Source organism: Tenebrio molitor, unplaced genomic scaffold (genome assembly GCF_963966145.1).
Source record: "Tenebrio molitor unplaced genomic scaffold, icTenMoli1.1 SCAFFOLD_699, whole genome shotgun sequence".
In the NCBI taxonomy this organism is placed as follows: Eukaryota; Metazoa; Arthropoda; class Insecta; order Coleoptera; family Tenebrionidae; genus Tenebrio; species Tenebrio molitor.
Window position 1 is genome coordinate 1 of NW_027184209.1, and position 10351 is coordinate 10351.

The 10351-nt window shown below is 41.2% G+C and overlaps 1 non-coding gene across 1 annotated transcript; it reads right to left on the reverse strand.

The window, feature by feature from the left end:
* Positions 1-6899: 6899 nt before the first annotated feature.
* Positions 6900-7019, reverse strand: LOC138140979 (5S ribosomal RNA). The gene has a single exon (XR_011162881.1). It is a non-coding gene; the product is annotated as a 5S ribosomal RNA (ribosomal RNA).
* Positions 7020-10351: the final 3332 nt, after the last annotated feature.

The following is a 10351-nucleotide window of genomic DNA, read 5'->3' on the forward strand; positions in this document are numbered from 1 at the left end:
GGTATTTTGTGTCAGTTGAAATAATCTGAAAAGATGACCGGTCGCGGTAAAGGAGGCAAAGGATTGGGAAAAGGAGGAGCGAAGCGTCATCGCAAAGTCCTGCGTGACAACATCCAGGGCATCACGAAACCCGCTATCAGAAGATTGGCTCGTCGTGGCGGCGTGAAACGTATTTCCGGTTTGATCTACGAAGAAACTCGCGGAGTCCTGAAAGTGTTCTTGGAAAATGTCATCCGAGATGCCGTCACCTACACGGAACACGCCAAACGTAAAACCGTGACAGCGATGGACGTCGTCTACGCTTTGAAACGTCAAGGACGCACCCTCTACGGTTTCGGAGGTTAATTTCCTGGCGCTCTTCACCGTTCGAGAAAACCAGAATAAAATACGAAATACAAAATCGGTTCTTTTCAGAACCACAAAATAAAAATAAGAGGAAAAAAAAGAAACATGATGTTCTTTCGAGAAACAACGGACAATTATTACTAACTGACTACCTGATAAATGTACCAAGATCGTAAACACCCCTTGCTTTCCTTTTGGCATTGCAGTCGTAAATGATAATAATACAAAAAGAAAAGATGCATCGGTCATTTTACGAAAAAAAAAAGCTATAGTGGCCCTGAGAAGGGCCGATATTTTGAGTTTTCGCCACGGAGATGGATCGATCGTTCGTTTAAGGTTTCTTCTCGGTTTTTTTGGGTAAAAGTACGGCCTGAATGTTGGGTAAGACACCGCCTTGGGCGATCGTAACTCCGGACAGGAGTTTGTTCAATTCCTCGTCGTTTCTGATGGCCAGCTGCAGATGACGCGGTATAATACGTGTCTTCTTGTTGTCACGGGCAGCGTTTCCTGCCAATTCTAGAACTTCGGCGGCTAAGTACTCCATGACGGCGGCCAAATAGACGGGAGCTCCTGCACCGACGCGTTCCGCGTAATTTCCTTTTCTGAGAAGACGATGTATCCTACCCACCGGAAACTGGAGACCGGCACGGCTCGAACGGGATTTCGCTTTTCCCTTCACTTTACCTCCTTTACCGCGACCTGACATTTTAAGTTCGTTCGTTAGACACCACGAGAAGTAATAAAACTGACGGACGGGACTCGTCGATTGTAAAAGCTGGTAGCTGTGCTTCGAATTTATAGCCTCCGTGATAGGAGAATAGGACGTGACGATTGGTGGGAGCCCGTTTTCAGGTGGGGTTCTGGTGAACACACTACCTATCAGAAAGGTGGTGGTGCAAAGTTAACGCACGCACACGAGTCAGAGCAGTTCGCGAGTTTGTTGAATCGAATTGAATTGAAAAATGCCGCCGAAGACAAGTGGTAAGGCAGCCAAGAAGGCCGGGAAAGCTCAGAAGAACATTTCCAAGAGCGACAAAAAAAAGAAGCGCAGGAGGAAGGAGAGCTATGCCATCTACATCTACAAGGTGTTGAAACAAGTCCATCCCGACACCGGTATCTCTAGTAAGGCTATGAGCATAATGAACAGTTTCGTGAACGACATCTTCGAACGTATCGCCGCTGAAGCTTCCCGTCTGGCACACTACAACAAACGTTCGACGATCACCAGCAGAGAAATTCAAACTGCCGTGCGTCTGTTGTTGCCCGGTGAGTTGGCCAAGCACGCCGTCTCCGAAGGTACCAAAGCCGTCACCAAGTACACCAGTTCGAAATAGATGTTTTTCGTTTTCGACACATTTATAAACGGTTCTTTTCAGAACCACAAAAACTCTCGAACAAAAAAGAAAAAGACGTGAAACAGCGATTTTTAATTAACTTTTATTATGTCATTATTATTATTATTAGGTTTCATGCATTATCGGTATTTTGCACCCATGCCTATCCAACTTGTAGTTATGTGGTTATTGTATTCGAAATAATTTAGTTGATTGAGGTTATGTTATGAATAAATTTCTATTTTGCCAGAATACAACTCTTCGGAAGAAGAAATCAAATAAACAATCGTACATCTGCTGAACAACCTAGTTGATGGTTGATGGATTTGCATTACCCAGCATATAGCCTAAATGTTCATCTTTAGTGAAATTAAAATTACTTAGCTTTTTTAAGAAAGAAAAAATTAGAACGAATTCTCATCGAAAAAACCGCGATTCCTACAAATGATACAGATGGTTTTGTAGTCGCGTATGTTATTGAATACAATGAGCCGACATTTTTCCGACTCTTTGTTTCATCGAAAACGTTGTTGACATTAGCAAGGAACGTTAAGGATTCCCTGAAACAGACAATTTCACTGTTTTGGAATAGCAGTATGTGCAAATGAGAGGACAGAAGACTTTGAAAAAAGGAGTGAACAAAACTGTACTTTAGTACAGAATGTTATGTTTATTTTAATTTCAATTGTTCCTGTTTTAATGAGATTTTTTATGTTCCTAAATCATTTTCTATTTTTTTTTTCATTAGAGAAGAGTTATTGTCGAGTTATTATCTCTACCTAGCATAAAAATTAAAATACTTTGCAACATTACGTTATTATACATTGCATATCTGACATAAAATACTTGCAAAAATTACTTAGCTAATTAATATTACGCATGACAACTCACATTATTTACTTTGCAAAACATTATAGAATACATAACAGATAATTGTGACCCTGTGTATTGTTCATTGGAATTAAAATAAAAAAAACGTGATTTCGTCAATCGCCGTTATTTGCGACTTCAGGCAACTGTCGCTAAGAGCTATTTTTGTTTCTCCGTTCAATTTCCCGATAAAATCGTCGACTTAGTTATTAACTAAGTTCTTCAGTTAGGTGGTATCAACAATACCACAATAGCCATGTTGCCGGAGTTTTTTGATAAAAGACTTGCTAGTTGGAATACAGAAAATATTTACCAAACACCTATTCACGATAATAAACCGGGGCACTATTGTGGGTTTTCGGTTGGTTTTATATTATATTAGGTACTCACCCTTCGTAACGTGTCTCCACGAAAAAACGTCACTTTCACACTAACCACCTTTCGTTTTAACTCTCGCGACGATAACTGAAATGTTGACGCGCGCCGGACAGATTCACGGACATACAACCACCCACCCACCCCGCGCCCCGGTTTCCGTCTGGACTGGTTCTGTCGTCCGAGTGAGTGCCAAAAATTAGCGTTCGTCTATTAAATGATTGTCGGATGATGATTATTGACGGACACTTTTATCGCACCCGATCACACTTTAGTTACTACCTACGTTTAGTATCGACGACGCATCGTTTCGATTATTGAAATTCGAATTGAATTTTTTTTTTTTCTAGTTTTCGACGTAGATTCGCGTGACACAAATATTATGAGCCTTTTTGGATCGATTTCGTGTGCATCACGCCATTTCTACGGGCGAACGTGAATGTGTGATGTTGACGTGATGGAAGCAACGTTTAGGCAATCCGCATTACGTATTACTATCAATTATATTTTAAACGAATGAAAACTTCAATTCAGAAGTGTGATAATCCCGATCCATTCAAGTTTTGTTAATTTTAGATTAAAAATGCGTGAGTATTGTACTATTGCTAACGATGCCAAAACATCGCATATTCAATGTAAAAAGAACAAGAGCAACGGGCCATTAAGTTAATTTAAAAATAACTCGTACCGGATAAGTCGAATACGTATCCAGGGAAAATTTATTAATTTTAAAATTGACCGGCGGAAACAGGTTCTCGCCTCCCACCACTTTTGTGTAGCGGCCGCCAAATCAATTTTGTTTTTATATAATTGATTCAAAAAATTGAAATTCACGCATAGTTATCTGTGCCTGAAGTGGGTCATTTTCATTGCATTGTTAGTAAGATCGAAACCATAGAAACCATACAAAACGCATACGACTATTTCTGTTTTTCATTTCACGCACTGTTTTTTATTAGTTACCTAGCAACATGGTCACTGCATTGAAACTTCAGAGTTCCTTCAAAAATTTGAATTTTTAATTTCAATTTTTTGAATCAATGATTTAATATAAAAATAACTATTGTGGAAAACAGCAAAAAATAAAATAATACCACTAATTGGCGGCTGGTCAGGATAGACCTAACGTTCGAAATTTAGAAAAATATTTTTTTTATTTTAATACTGTTACTTTTCTAATGAAGTGCGAAATAAGTTGTGCCCCATAGCTATCTTTTTTATTTTTCACTACGACAATTACAAAGTGTTGATATTCACAACTTTTCGTGAGCACTTCGATAGAAATGAACAAGAACGCAGGAAAATTCCACACCGAATATTAATATTCTGTCTTGGCCCATGTTTACTTTTATCTACCGCAAAACAAAATGTTCGGATTTGTCAGGGGTATTCTGATTTAAAAAAAGAAGAACATTTGACGAATATTTTAAGTCTCAAACGTTTGGAAAATAATGCAACAACAATTCATAGACTACAAAAAAGCCTATGATTCAGTACCACATTCATGGTTAATTAAAATTCTTAAAATTTATAAAATTAATATTAAATTAAATCACCTTCTTTATATGGATGACATAAAACTTAACAATAACTGAAAATCAATCAATATGTCGTGGTCATTACGAAAATTTAGAATATATAACTAAAGAAGGAGAAATCATTAAAAATTTAAATAAAGGAGAATTTTATAAATATTTAGGTATTAATCAATCAAATCAAATTAAATCTATTCTTTTGGTGTTATAAAATGGTCCAAAACTAATTTAAAGAATATAAATATTCAAACTAGAGTTCTCTTTACAAAATTTTGTAAACATCACCCCAAATCTGCTGTTGAAAGATTTAATTTACCACGCGAAAATGGTGGTAGGGGTTTTTCAAATCTAGAAATTCTACAACACAATCAAATTGCTTCACTAAAAAATTATTTTCTCAATAGAGCTCGTGATATGACACTATAGCAAATATAAAACAAAAGTCTTTACATGGGAGATATTTTAAAGAGCTGAGGGTTTTATATTTGCAATACAAGATCTTGCACCGTTTTGGCTCACAGCGAATATAAAAAACGTCATGATATATTCGCAAAAATTATACACATGAATTTAGCAGTTAAATTCAATTTATTAAAGGATACACAACCACATTACATTTATAAACCAGAAAGTTGTTTAGAAAATGACAATTACAAATTATATTTTGATCGCACAGTTTTAACTGACATTCACATTCAGCATAACAGACCAGACATTATTATTTTAAATAAACAACAAAAGCAAGCATATCTTTTAGATATAGCTGTTCCAAATTCACACAATATAACACAGACATATAATACAAAAATTAATAAATATATTATTATAATTTCAGCAACAGGAATAGTACCGCAATCTCTTTTTAAAAATTTAAAAATTTTGGACTTAGAGAACACATAAAACACAAAAAAGTCAAAATGTGGAGGCGAGACGCCGGTAATTATGTTGATAAGCACTGCACTACTGCCGCCGGGTGGAGGTGGGATACGAAAAGAAGATGCTCTCACTGCTCTCACTCACAATAAGTTCGGAAAAAACCGAATTTTATTATCGTATTTAATTGACGTCACAGTTACTTTGGCGAAACAGGAGCTCGCTTTTCGAAGGCATGATGAAAAAGACAGACGAATCAATTTGATATATAAAACCTAACAGGAACGGCTGGTCCATGAGGTCATTTGGGTAATGACCCCCTAAAAAATAAAGGTTTTACCCAACACCAGCCGCGACTGCAATGTACACAAGACTATGACTGCTACATATTATGTTATTTCAACCAAATCAGAAGTACAATAATTTTGAAAAGTAAGTGCAATGTATACTTCTAAATCTATCTAAATTTATTAATATGTAATTTTTTTCAAAACTATCGATCTTTCTTTGAAACATTTTCAATTCACAATTCACTGTTGGAAGCGCTGTACTTTTTAGTATAAATACGTATACGAAAAATTAAAATAATAGTTGAATTAACACATCGTTAAATGTTACGAGGAACATAGTTTTTTGGATTACACAGCAAAATCTTGGAATTTCAGTCCGATATTACTCCATTGAGTCTTTGGACTCACAAATAAATACCTCGAAAAGCCGACAAACATCTGTCTAGAACTTTTCTAGTAACCAGAGGGTATCGTAAACGACCCGTGTTTAGACCTCTTTCGTGAAAGTGACCGACCGCCGGCGCCGCTCGATTTCGTCATAAATCTCAGCCGTACCCCCCACGATAATTGACAAGTCTGTCATACAGCCCTACCATTTAAAACCTTTATTCTCTTCGTTTTAAAAATAGTTTCGCATGGTTTTTCTCTCTTCTCGTTTTACAATGGTCCAGTGACTAATAAATGAGTGTTGTGTTATGAGTTTGTTCGAGCTCAAAAAAACGTGGTTCGAAATTGTTTAACGTTTAACGAATGGTAAGTTATTCTAGTTTTTATGTTGGTCTTAACGTGTTAGGGGCCAAGAATACAACATTGTCTGTCCATTATAACATAGAACTGATATGTTGAATTCAGATCTCTAATTATTTAAAAACCAAAAAAATAAAGCAGCAGTCAAAGTGGCATGTACGCGTAACCTAATATATATTTTTTTTACATTAAAAGATCGCCGTCTTCCTCGTCGCACTTACGACATTTGCATATGTTATCTTTGTTAAACTCACGGAAGGAATATAATGAACCGGTCACCCGTCCAAGTGCTGACCGCTGCCCGCGTGGCTTACCTTCGGTGATCGAACGACAACCTTTACCGTTTGACGAGTTTTTATTCTGCAATTGTTTACAATTAATCGACAAAAAAAATTGTTTTCTTAATTATCTAGTACTTAAAGCTATGAATCTACATTATACGGGTCTGTGCATGTTTCCGAATACCTGCACGAAAAACAAATCGGTTCGGTGGTTGCTATGGATTTCAAAAAAAAACAAAAAGTGTTGGGGGGCAACGGCACGCGGTGTTCCCAAGCGGTCACCCATCCAAGTACTGACCGCGCCCGACGTTGCTTAACTTCGGTGATCGGACGAGAACCGGTGCTTTTCAACGTGGTATGGCCGTTGCCGTGGTGTTTAGGTGTGATCGTTGGTGTAAAATATATTGCTTTTAACATTCCGATGCACGAATATGAACATCAAAACGCGATGCGTTTCGTTTCCGTATGCACTTACCCTCTGACGACCGACGTCGGACCGAACTAACGGGAAATCCCACAACAACCACCACGTCATGCTCTAACGACAAGAGAGACTACTAGACGGACTGGCGATCTCCCGCGTCGCACATTTTTCGACCGCCGGCGGCGGTGGAAAATCCAGAATTTCACCCCACCTACCGCGCTGCTTGCTCCGACGACGACGAGATTCCCACATTTGGATCGACCGAAATATGTAAGTAATATCAGGAAGTTCCGATTTTCGAGAGGAGACCTGTGTTTCTATTTACCTATCTATAATAATTATCGTTATAATCATCATATCATTATTATTATTATTAACATTATTATTTATTACCATTATTATTATTATTATTATTATTTATCGTCCCTCGGATTCGGCGATCTTCGAAAATCCAAGTTGGACCGTTAGACATTCGAACGCGGTGTGCGTGGCTGACGAGTTGTTATTTTTGGCGTTTTTTCTTCGATCTTCACCCCGACTTCGGACGACGCAGGTCGGACACGAAATTACGAAGAGAGAAAGACGGAAGAAAGGAAGAAAACCTGAAGATCCGTCGAAGAAAATATCGGAAAACTCGTAGGTGCGGCATCGGTCGGACGATGAAGACCGTCTCCTTTCGGATGATCCTCTCGACGGACTTTCGGCCGTCCCGAAGGGTCCGGACGGCAACGGGACCCGTCGTCGACTCGTCCCGTTTCAACTTCCGCCGAAAACGATCGACCTGAACGTCGGAGAGGCGGTTCGCGGCATCCTGTTGTCGGAATTGCCTCGGTTCGAACACCAGGTCCTTTCTGTGCTTCGACCGTTTCGGAAGCGTTTGGCGACGCGAAGATGTCGTAAAATCGAGAAGGTGGCGCGGTATTCCGGGAAGAGATGGACCAATATTTCGGCGAACGAAATATGGATTCCCGGAATCGACGCGTCTACCCCGCACCGCCGACGTAAACCGTCGGTCCCGAATCGAAACCGTGACGACCCGGATTTAGGGCTGGTGGTTGGAGGGGCGTGTACCTGATTCGAAACCCACCGACGTTCCGAGACGAACTTCGCTATCTCCAGGGAAACTTCGGAAACCGAGTTCGGCCAGCTTGATCACACGGTGGCGATGGTGATCGAGGAAAGAGGACGATGCCATCACGCGGGCAACGATTCCGAGGCCTGCAATTTCTTCGACGGCGGACGCGGTGCGCGTTCAGTCTTCCGTCCGCAGTGGCGACTATTTTATAAAGACTTAGAAAATTTTTTTGTTCAATTCTCGTTCACGAGGTGCTCGAAGTGTACGTGTGTGAGCAAGTGTTTTTTCAATAATTATTATTAACTTTTAACGTTTTAACGTGAAAGATGGCCGACGTCGAAAATCAAACAGCATCATCGGTCACCACCGGTTCCGCTGCCACCCCTCAATCCCACGCGAAGAAAGAGAAAAAAGCGAAAAATCCCAGGGCGAAACCGTCCCATCCTCCGACATCCGAGATGGTAAACAACGCCATCAAGGGACTCAAGGAACGCGGAGGATCGTCTCTTCAGGCCATCAAGAAGTTCGTCGCCGCAAATTACAAAGTCGACGCCGAAAAGGTCGCCCCTTTCATCAAGAAATATCTGAAAGGCGCCGTGGCGTCGGGATCTCTGGTTCAGACGAAAGGTAAGGGCGCGTCGGGTTCGTTCAAGCTCGCCTCGTCCACCTCCGGTGGTGCCAAAGTCGCCTCCGCCTCCGACAAGAGGAAACCCGCTTCGTCCGCCGCATCCAAGACGAAAAAATCATCCGCCAAACGTACCGCCGTCGCGACGACTTCCGACAAGGCTTCCTCGAAGACAGCCAAAAAACAAGCCTCCCCCAAAGCGAAGAAGACTGCTGCCGAAAAGAAGAGCGCCGTCGCTGCCTCCGCCGCCGCAGCGAAAGCCAAGAAATCGGCCGCCTCCTCGGCAGAAAAGAAAACTAGAGCCGCCCCGAAACCCCGATCGCCTTCCAAAGCGAAGAAATCTAACAAGGCTGGTCCGACTAAAAAACCCAAAGCACCCAAACCCAAGACAGCCAAAGCCATTCCTGTCAAGGTGAAAAAGGCCGCTTCGCCGAAGAGGAAAAAGTGAGAAACGTGGATGGATACTCGACTCATGTTCGTTCGGCTGTGCCTCGTTCCGACGTCATCATCGTACTACCGGCAACGGGGCACGCACAAATGGCCCTTTTCAGGGCCACACGATAATCTACGACGAAAAAAAGAAATAAAACTATCCTTACGGCGAAACCAAATAAAATAGATAGCATCAGCTGGCAGGTAGGTGATGACAGGATGCAATAAAATTTTACGAACGACCGCAACCCAACCCGAATCGAGAGGACCGACCGATTATTGACATTTTTATTTTATTCATTTCCGGTTGAAGGGCGATATATTTTTTTTTTTTTGCCTGTAAGGTTTGAGGTTCTGAAAAGAACCGATTTTTTTGTTATAAAATTCGTGTTTCGTTTTTCTCGGGATGTTGTTGTTCTTCCGAAACACGATGTGGAAAAATTTAAGCGCGTTCACCCCGAATACGTCTGGCAAGTTGGATGTCCTTTGGCATGATGGTTACACGTTTGGCGTGGATGGCGCACAAATTCGTGTCCTCGAACAGACCGACCAAGTAAGCTTCGCTCGCTTCCTGGAGGGCCATCACGGCGGAGCTTTGGAAGCGCAAATCGGTTTTGAAATCCTGAGCGATCTCCCTCACCAAACGTTGAAAGGGAAGCTTGCGGATGAGCAACTCGGTACTTTTCTGGTAACGACGGATCTCACGCAGAGCCACGGTACCAGGTCTGTAACGGTGGGGCTTCTTGACGCCGCCAGTGGCGGGAGCGCTTTTCCTGGCCGCTTTGGTAGCCAGTTGTTTCCTGGGGGCTTTTCCTCCGGTGGACTTGCGTGCGGTCTGCTTGGTCCTGGCCATTTCGAATGAAACGAATGAAAAACAAAACTGACGATCGTTAGACGTGCACGCGTCGAAAGGTAAACGGGTACTAAAAATTCCGCCATATTAAATTGTACTTTTATACGTGAACAAAGTCAACGGCTGACTTCGTCGATTGGTCGATGGTGAACCGTTGAATCTATATAAGGCTCCGTTAGTTGAAATTTTGCGGTAGTTGACTTCCTAGGGACGAGGTGTGCAGGTATTTTGTGTCAGTTGAAATAATCTGAAAAGATGACCGGTCGCGGTAAAGGAGGCAAAGGATTGGGAA